The following is an 11,140-nucleotide window of genomic DNA, read 5'->3' on the forward strand; positions in this document are numbered from 1 at the left end:
GATTAAACTTTTTAATATAAACATTTTGTTTAGTTAAAATAAGGAGAGAGAGAGAGAGAGAGAAAAAAAAAGAGAAAGCAAAAAAAAAAGAGGAAAGGGAGAGGGGAAACAAAGAGAAAGAGAATTATAGAGAGAGGAAAAGAAAAAAGGAAAAGAGAGGAGAGAGAGAGAGAAGAAAATTAGATAGAGAAAATAAGAAGAAGAGAAAGAATTTGAACACTATGAGAGAATTATAGAGAGAGGAAAGATAAAATTTAAAAGAAAGAAAGAGAATTATAGAGAGAGAAAATATAAGATTTAAGGAAGAGAGAGAGAATATAAGAAAAAAGGAAAAGAGATGAGAGAGGGGGGAGAGAGACATAGAGAAGAAAATGAGAGAGAAAAAATAAGAAGAATTATATAGAGAGAATTATAAAGAAATGAAAGATAAAATGTAAAAGAAAGAGAAAAGAAAAAAAAAGAGAATTTTTTTAATTAAAATAAGGAGAGAGAGAGAGAGAGAGAAAGAAAAAACTTATATACAAAGAGCAAAAAATAAAGAAGAGGAGAGGGAGGGAGAGAGAGGGGGAACAAAGAGAGAGAAAATATAAAATTTAAGAGAGGGAGAGAGAGAAAAAGAAAAAAGGAAAAGAGAAGAGAGAGGGGAAACAAAGACAGAGAGAAGAAAATGATAGAGAAAATAAGAAAAATAAGAGAGAGAATTTGAACATAGAGAGAATTATAGAGAGAGGAAAGAGAATTTAAAAGAAAGAGAAAAAAAATTAAAGGGAGAAGAAAAAAAGGAAAAAAGAGGAGAGAGAAGGAGAGGGGAGGGAAGAGAGAGAGAATAATAATAACAACAATAATAATAATAAAGAGGAACAGAGGAAGAGAGATGGGGAAAAAGAGAAAAGAAAAATTTATTTTTAAAATTTAAATCTTTTTTGAGAGAGAGAGGAAGGGAGAGAGGAGAGAGGGGGAAGAGAGAGAGAGAGAGAGTAATTGTGGGGATAATAACTAAGAGTAATGTATAGATTTATAAGCAATCTTGTTGAGGTAATATATATATTGCATCTTTAATAGGCCGTGTCTTGTGTCAATTAATTGATTAAATCTCATTTCTTTAGTACTATTATTCCTTTTAAAACACTAGCTTAATGATCTATCTAATAGCTTCATTGCAGATGATGGTAGCCAAACATAAGCTCGGGTTTTTTTTAAATAAAGCTGTTGTGCTTATGAGTGATATATAAATATAAAAAATTTTATTTAGCTCCTATATTTTTTCTAAAAGACCAACTTTATAAGTTATCCAACAACTTTAGTGCAAATTATGATTCCAAAGTACCCAAGTATAATCTTACATCTCTTTTTTAAAATTATTGGGCCTATAAGTGATGTGCACAAATAATAGCCTCTTATCTTTGCTGCCATATAGTTTTCTAATTGTATGAATGCTATTTTAACTTCCGAAGATCTTGTAATTACTTAATTAGCTAAAAGTGACACAATGTTGCTTACATTAAAAAAAGGCAATATATGTTAATATATAAATTCACAAGCAATCTCATTAAAGATAGTTAGAGATTGTTTAAATAATGGGATCAATACCTAAAAGTAATGTATAGATTTGTATGCAATCTCATTGAAGATAGTAATAGACATTTTGTATCTTTATTAAGTTGTGTCACACGTCAGTATCATTGATTAAATCTCCTTTTTTTAATGCATCTATTCCTTTTAAAAGACTAGGCTGATGAGCTATGCAATAACTTCATTGCAAATGATGCTTTTAAATTGCCTAAACACAATGTCAACTTTATTTCTTGAAATCTATTATGCCTATAGTGGTTTATTGATTAAATTTCTTTTTTAAAGCATTTGTATTTTTTTGTAACAACCAACTTTATGATATATCTAATAACTTTATTGCAAATCATCATTCCAAAATACTCTAATGTGATCTCACCTTTCTTTTTTAAATCCATTAGGCCTATAAGTGATGTATATAAGTAGTAGCCTCTTATCTTTCTTAGGATATGAGTTTGTAATTGTATAAATGTCATGTTAACTCCAAAAGATCTTGTTATCACTATCAGATAATGCTTTGGGGCATTTGGATGTAGCCTTATTAAGATAGTTACTAGATGATCAATCCAATTGAAATCCAACTTAATAATATATGCTTTGTCTTTTAATATAGATAAATCATTTTTAATAAGAAAGCAAACAATTAAGCTTTTTCTTGCTTATACACGTGGCTTTCTTACTTTTGTAATTAAATAAGTATATCATTTAATTATTATATTTTGCTAAAATTTTACTTTGGTCTTACACATTATTTTTTGTTGTCAAAACTTCTTGTAAGCTTTATCACTTTGAGAAATGAGTAGTGCTTATGAAATCTCTTTTTTTCAACCAAAATAAGAGAAAGATTTTGAAATAATTAGCGTCAAAAGTACAAATAAGAATATAAAATTATTTTTCAATAAATTTATTTTGTGTAATCTCAATTAAAAGAAGTATGTTAAATATTGTTTATAAAAATGTTTACCTATTTGATGCCCACTTCATCCCTCATTACAAATCTTTTTTTATTAAGAGAATTAATAGCGAATCTTTTTTACTATCTCATACAGGTGAAAGGTTCATACATTAATAAAACAAAGGATGTGACAATTATGCACATAATTTGAAGGTGTATTTATTGTCCATATATTAAAAAAAGTAACCCATGTTAAAGTAATAACTTATAATAAAAACAACAATCATTATACAAGATTATCGAAGAGTGGAAATATGTTGCAAAATTGGATTTTTTGGTTTAAATGATATTAATACTTACTTAATAAATTTTAATAGATATATAATCAGGATGTGGATGAGACAATAATGGAATTTAATTTTGAGTGCAAGGATCACAAAGATGGTACAATATAACTTATTAGATTGCCTTGACACATGTGCACAACTTTTGATGATATTTGTGAATATATGATATGTTGAAGAGATTCTTTAAATAGTGTAAATCTTATTTCTTTAGCACCTCTACTCTTTTTGAAAGACTAACTTGATGAGCAACCTAATAACTTCATTATAGATAATGCTTTTAAATTATTGAAACAAGATTCACATTTTTAGAAAAATGTACCGTACTTATGAGAAATGTACACAAATAGTAGCCTCTTATGTTTGCTAAGATATATTTTTGTTTCTTCCTTAAAGATTGGGCATATATAAGTTCATGTCTAGACAGTTAAATTTGAGAGATCGAAAGGGCAATGGACATAAATTTATTGCTCCAATAGTGAAATAGCTAAAAAATGGAGCTAAACTCAGGGTCAATTCCTATGCTGTAAACTTATTTAGTAAATTAATGAAGTTGCTAAATGAAAAGATATGAATGAAGATTTCAGAATCATCATCAACGTCGTACTCAAATAGATAGTTTACTATATCCAATAATAATTGTGCATTGAGATTCATCCAAGACATGCAGCCAGTTAATAAAGTGACAATTAGAAAAGTTGAGATAAGTCTTGTAATTGATGAGTTTGCTAAGGTATTTACAGTTAGAGTAATTTACTCTTTGGGAGATTGTATTCATAGTATGATGAGTTTCAATCAGTAATGGAGAATATTTATTTTTAAATAAATTAATATTTTATAATCCCAATCAAGAGAAGTATGTTAAATATCTTTTACAATAATGCTTAATTATCTACTTCATCTCTCAATATAAAGTTTTTTTTACTAAGAGAATCAATAACTAAGCTTTTTCACCATGTAATACAAGCAAAAGATTGGTACATTGATAAAATAAAGGACATGATCTTTATCAATATATGATATAAGGGAGAGATTCTTTAAACAGTGTAAATCTTATTTCTTGAGCACCTCTACTCTTTTTTACAGACTAGCTTAACAAGCTATCTAATAACATCATTGTAGATTATGCCCTTAAATTACTCAAACAAAAATTTACATTTGTTTTTTAAATGTATTGCACTTATGAGGCATGTACACAAATAGTAGCATTTTATGTCTAGTAAAATATTATTTTGAGATTCTATGAATGACATCTCAACTCTTGAAAATCTTGTAGTTATGCTTTGGTAGCTTGAAGTCATATAATACTCCTCATAAAATATGAGCTTGATAAGCTATTTAATGATTTTATTAAAAATTATGATCCTAAACTACCCAAATATAAATTCACATTTCTCGCATATGAGGGATGTGCATAGATAGTAGCCTCTTGTCTCTACTAAAAAATGCATTTGCAATTACATGAATGCTAATTTAACTCCTAAAGAACTTGTAGTTATATTTAAGCACCTTAAAGTTATACAATGTTGCTTATTAACAATTTATTGAAATGATATGTTAAGATGAAATGTGTTTATATGTTGTAAGCATGTGATTATTGTATATGAATTTGATTACCTCACTAAATGACATATGTTTATACTTTAGAAGGATGTAAATATTATATTTGAATTTGGTCATCCCATTATATCATAAAAAGTTATTTATATGATTAACTCTTAATATTTTTTTCAAAAAAAATATATTTGACTATTTATATATAAAATATTATGTTATTATATACATATATATGTTATTTATATATTGCTACTATCATTATGTATGTAGCTTGAGTAATAGGTTATATACATATGGTTAATAGCCAACATATTTGAATATGAAAGTATATTGATTACTTAAGTAAATGTATATTAAAGCTTTTCTACAATTCTTTGAATTGTGTAATAACTCCAACTTTTTGAATGTGTAATATATTATCTTCTTATATATTGATATACATTTTATTTGTGTATATATTATTTATATATATTTGTGTATCTAAAAACCTAATCTAATATAATAAAATCATTATTTATATTGAATGAATCATCGTGAAACTATCTATAAATAAATAGCACATTAATACATATAAAATGAAAGTTAAAATTTTTATAATAAAGCATAATTTTAATAATACAATAGGTTTTTAAAGATTAAGAAGTTATCAATACTTTATATGTAGGAAATCTATTAGGTGACTAGGTTATTATTAATATTATTAAAAAATTTAACTACTATTAGTAAAATATCTAATTACCATTAAAAATAAACGATATTTCAAAACTTGTAACTTGTTCTCATTGTGTGTGTGTGTGTGTGTGTGTGTGTGTGTGTGTGTGCATACATATCTATGCATGTTTGCATATATATGTATATAGGATACATAGATATATGTATATGTGTATGTACATACGTATGTATGTATCTAAGTATGCATAAAATATACATATATATAGTAAGTTTAAATATATTCAATAAATAAAAACAAAAAATGCATATAATTTAATAACAATGTATTCTAGTTTTCTCTTATCTTTTTTAGGAAATTTGTCCATGATAAATGGAATCAAAATATAGTTTGTTATAAAAAAATTATTGTTATCAATGTTATTAGATATGTAATACTATCTAATTTGAATAGGCATACTAGTGATGAGATGGTGAAAGTAACTTATGTAATACTATCTAATTTGAATAGACAGAGTAGTGATGAGATGGTGAAAGTAATTAATGATAATGTGCATATACATAATTTTAAAGAATCCATATTTTAAAAAACCTTTAAAAGATTGGAGTTAGAAAAGCATGAAGAAATAAAATTGATGTTTTGCTCACATGCTCAAATGGTCAGACAAATGTTGGAAATAATTATAGAGAATATACAAAAAACACGCATAGATATTGGTAGTAATATTCCAAAAAATGTTGACATGGCAAAGCTAAAACAATGGGATTGTATATGAAATAATTATAGATGGAAAGCAAGAAAAGCGTGATTGTAGTTGATATCACTAACAAGAGACACAATTTAAGAAGTGAGTGATACTTTTTTATAAAAATGAGATTGACTCTACATATAGTAACATTGGGAATAGTAATCTAGAAAACATTGTGAGGATGATAGAAACTATATTATTAACAAATGTGTCATATAATGTGATTAAGTTTAAAGAAAAAATAATAGTTGGAAGTTTTGGAGAATGCAACACTACGAGCATTGAAAGTTTCCCCAATTTTATGAGCAGTGAAACATGTTGTGCAAAAATATACAAAGAAAGCATATATGATAGTATATACTCTTTTTAAGAGCAGTGAAACATGTTGTGCAAAAATATACAAAGAAATCATATCTGATAGTATATGCTCTTTTTTTCATGAGTAAAATATGCAATTAATTCATGGATGTTTAGTAAGATGTATAGGATTTACCAAATATTGACCATTTGTAAGATTTTTTCCTGTTTATAATGGAGGTACACTTCATAATAGGCTAATGTGTTGACCTTATATAGGGGATTCATACAGAAGACATACTATTAGATTGTTATTTTGGGAAAAACGATGAAGCTCAATTCGAAATCTAGGTTTTGATCCTATTTTGAATGATGCAAAACAATACATGTTACTTGCATTTGTAAAATCTATACCAAATATAATACATGATGTTTGTAGCTAATGAATTTCATTGGATACATGGAGATTTACATAGCAACAACTTAGTATTAGATTTTACACAATCATAAAATGTTTGCATAGGAATTATCAATTGGGGATCGTCTATGCAAGTGGGAGAAAAGAGAGCTTCTTATGCCTATTTGGAAAGAGGGACAAATGAAATGAAAACAAATTGATATACAAAGACATGAGATGTTATCTTATCTATGAAATATAAAACATGGCTTGCACCAAACATTTTGGATCCTATATGCAAAAATGCATTTTCAAAAGCATCAAATGTTTATGCTGTAGGATGGATAATATTGCAAATATATAAGTTACTAGGAAGAATGCATGTATACTTATCTATATACAAGTCCAAATAATCATGAAGATGATGCAACAATAAAAAGGTTCAAATCATTGGTAGAGAATGAGATGCTTGCTTCAAACATCAATAGTCATTGTGTACTTATGGACATCAAAGAAAGTCTTTAAATATTGGAAAAAACTAAGCCACATCTTGTTATGTGACCTGCATTACGGATGGGACCCTATTTGTAAAATTTGTGCCTTTTTATACTTGATTGTAGTGGTAATGCTAATGCTTGTATTATATCAAATGATAATAACATTGTAACGTAAGATTTCCTAAATGAGAGTATTCTAAATATATCTAAATTCAAAATTGATGCTTTTTAGGGACAGTTTTAGCAAAGCATAATAAATATACAATTCCAATTCCAATAGATTATCTAAAATAACTAAAATTTGATCTCATAGATGTACATGGAGAGGATTCAATTACATTTTCAATTATGTAGCCTTACTTTAAAGACCTTGAACATACAGTAAATTAGAAACTATAAAAATAGTGTTGCACAATGTTTTTTTTAAATAATGAAAGTAAAAAATGCCTAATTAGAACACTTGTTATGGTCAAATTATATTTACAAAAAAGAATAAGTACTTATAGCTTGATCAATGTTGCTAATGCAAGTTGTAACATGCCCGTCTTCGGCTACCTAAGCACACTTTAGCGGTTTGTTGAGAAACAAATACAAGCCTCGTCAGCCGGCACTCCCATGGAATGTTCCGGGGTTTGTTGCTTAGGGTCTCCCAAGTCTTCGAGATAATGGATACTTATATTTACTCTTTTTGCAAGACAACGTAAACCAAGTCTACTTACCATTCCGAGACAGCTACGAGCATTGAATATAGCTTGGCGAGTAGTCATTCTCCTTGTGGGTACTACATTAGAGCTTCCTTGTGTTAGTTTCGGGATGTTTCATATTTTGGAAATGATATATCTAAGCGTATTTTGGGCTCATCATGGTTGGCTATTGGGGTAGAGACCAATGAGCGTGTTGACTTCAAGTCAAAATATGGTCGTAAGGACAAACCGATTTATCTTGCGACTAAGGTCCTAGGTGGGTTGAGCTAAACCTTGGCTTCGCTTATCGGCCATGACCTTATTTACCAAACTATTCCTTTCAAACAAGCTCAACAATTCATGTGCGCATCCTAATCTACCTTTTTAGATGCATGCCCCATTATGTGGTGCAATTGAAGCTATTCATGATGCCATGCAAGTCCCAATGCAAGTCTCCCCTAAGTTGTCAATGCAATGTGAGGTCCCTATTTGTAGAAATCCCTTCTAGTACATTTATGCAACTCAAAAGGCATGACTTAATTACCCAAATGCGAGTGTACATGCATTCATTGAAAATGCAAGTTAATTCTCTACGATGGTCTATGGAGCACAATTGACCTAGATGGAATATTTATGTACCCTAACCATCTATGATGCATTTGCTAAAGTTAGATCTTATTTCTTGACTTGTTTTCACTACACCTGTAGATACCCAATTTATCTTGGAAGAAATTGGCAAAGATTATTTCAAATAAACACAAAGGCCAAAAAGGTGGAGCTCAAGTTAGAGCTAAATCAAGTTAGAAGAGGGAATCTATCTATAAATAATGATGAATTAAAAGTTAAGAGTATCGTAGAAGCTCTTGGATCTATAGTGTAGTAGTTGATGATGATGTTGTTGTGCAAATATGTTTCGATGGACTTGGAGATGAGTATAAGGTCATTTATGAATACTTGGGATGATATCCCTAACATTGTGGATCTAATTTCTATGATGATACTTGAGGAGAAAAACCTGGATTCCCCCTCTTCTCAAAGTAAGAGCAAGTCTGAACATGTGTTTTACTCTACTAGCAAAGGTAGAGGTCATGGATGAGGTCAAAGTGGTGGGTCATGGTCAAAGTTATAATGCACAACAAAAAAAGGAATGGTAGTGTTGCATTTGCTAAAAGTAGTACATGAGGTCAAAGATGTGGTGGGTAGAAGGAGGTGCACAAGTCGATTGTGAAAATAGCTCAATGAAGGAGTTCATCTTTTGCTATCATTAGTCTATCTACAAGGGGTCACCAAATGGTATGTTCAATTATGAGAGATTAATATTGCTTGATCTAAGTGCACAAGCAACCTCTCTCTCTCTCTCTCTCTCTCTCTCTCTCTCTCTCTCTCTCTCTCTCTCTCTCTCTCTCTCTCTCTCTCTCTCTCTCTCTCTCTCTCTCTCTCTCTCTCTCTCTCTCTCTCTCTCTCAAATTCATGCATAAATGGTATGTGGTCAACATGAGCTACATCGTGATTGCAATGTGGTATGCAAATATAGAGGGCATGGATATTGCTAAGAAAGATGTTCAAATAGGGTGTATGAGCCAAGGCTAGAAGAAATTGCTAAGAGAAGGTAAACCCACATCCCCATTTTAGAGTAGATAAAAAAGAAGGAGTTGATTGGGGAGTCATTACTCTACTCACCTAACTCCTCAAGTGTAAGTAGTGAACCTTGTTGCAATGTAATTTTCTTTTGAAAGAGATCTTCTTCCATCATGAAATGGGGGCTCCACACTTGAGAAGTATGTGATAAATGCTAGAAGACTACATACATAACATGTAGAAATTTTGTATTAGCTTAAGCAAGAGTATTGGTTGTCATAAATGAGTTGTTTGCTTGGCTTACTGCATCCTTGACCAAGGCTTGTACAATAAGGATATGGTAGAGAGAATGAAGACCACTTGTGCATAAGATTTCAAGAATCCATTGGCAAGTTTGTATAGTGTTTCATCTTGAATCCAAGAATAAATTGGGTTGCATGTTGAGCATCTAAAGACTTTGTACAGAGAGTAGGATACTCTCTTGGTAAAAATGTATTTATGTGTGCCTTGTTGGTCACTATGAGCACTAGTAATTGATGTGTTTGATGCATGTTGTTGAGGAAAGCATAGGCTAATTTGTCATGGGCTTATAGGGGCTACTAATTTTTTGTGCAATAGAGGTGATATGGTCATGAGACCTTTGGAATAATCACTTCACCTGGTATTTCAACTCCTTGACTAGTGCTTTTTTGTGATCAAAAGCAAAAACAACTTTTACATATGCTTCACGTGGGCCTTAGATTGTAGTAGCAAGGTCATCCTCATTTGGTCCATGAAGGGTTTTAGTAACATCAGCATGCGTGTGGACATCTGGACCAATAGAGCCAATGCATGCAAGCAAGATGCTTGTTGATATTGAACTTACCTTCATGTTTGAATGTAGGATGAATAACATGCTTCGGGCCTTCATTTTTTGTTCCTTTTTCCTAGATAATTGTTTTTTCTAGGGCATGTATTCCATTTGTCCTTACATGGGTTGCTTTGAATTGATAGTTTGCACATTGAATAAGAGGAGGAACCAAACATGATTGATTGTCTTCTTGTTTGGTTGAATTGACTTTGGTGTTTTCTCTCCTAGAGCAACCTATTTGGATGTTGCGGGAATAGCAATAAAATGCCCATCTTCGATAGATAGAGTTCCATCTTCACATATGTATGCTTGTCCTTCATCATTTATACATTTGTTTGGACATGCTTTGGATGAGGCCAAGCTATTGAAGCCTTTGAATAGGTTGAGAATAGCCTTAGATAAGATGCTAGGAACAAAGAGGTCTGTAGTAATGAGATATTAGAAGCTAGAAGGGAGGCATCTTGAAAAAATGTGCCTAAAACATATTGGTATGGCAAAAGGCAAACCAAAAATCCCTCCGAATTGTCATGAAGAGGATAGAAGAGAGAGAAGAAGAGGAGAGAGAGATATGGTGCATAAGAGAGAGAAAGACTGCAGGAAGAGAGAGAAAGAGAGTGATGAGGAGAGAGAAAGACTAGAAAAAGAGAGAGAAATACAAAAAGAGAGAGAAAGAAGCCATGAGAGCTTGGAGAAGGAGATGAAGATGAAAGGAGACTTGTATTATAATCTGATGGTCAAAAATCAAGTCCCTAACACCTTATATACCAGCCAGTGTAGCTAGTATTTCCCCATTATTAAATCCCCCTCTCTTACATTCCATCCCCACCCGAAGGTTTTTGCCCTCAAAAATAATTTGGGCACTTATGATAACTGGGCAGGAGCAGATCAGAGTACTACTCTGATGCATTATTACAGGGGTATACAAATGAATGAAGAGGTATTATTGCGTATGATGGGTCATTGGGGTATGTACGTTACATGGGCCTTATTGGGGAATCATAAAAATGAATTTTGACCCAAGTATCTTGAGTAAATGTGAGTTGTAGACAGTGGGA

The sequence above is a fragment of the Lygodium microphyllum genome, chromosome 2, assembly GCF_053477565.2.
Source record: "Lygodium microphyllum isolate KBCC chromosome 2, Lygodium_microphyllum_v1.1.10, whole genome shotgun sequence".
NCBI classification, from domain to species: Eukaryota; Viridiplantae; Streptophyta; class Polypodiopsida; order Schizaeales; family Lygodiaceae; genus Lygodium; species Lygodium microphyllum.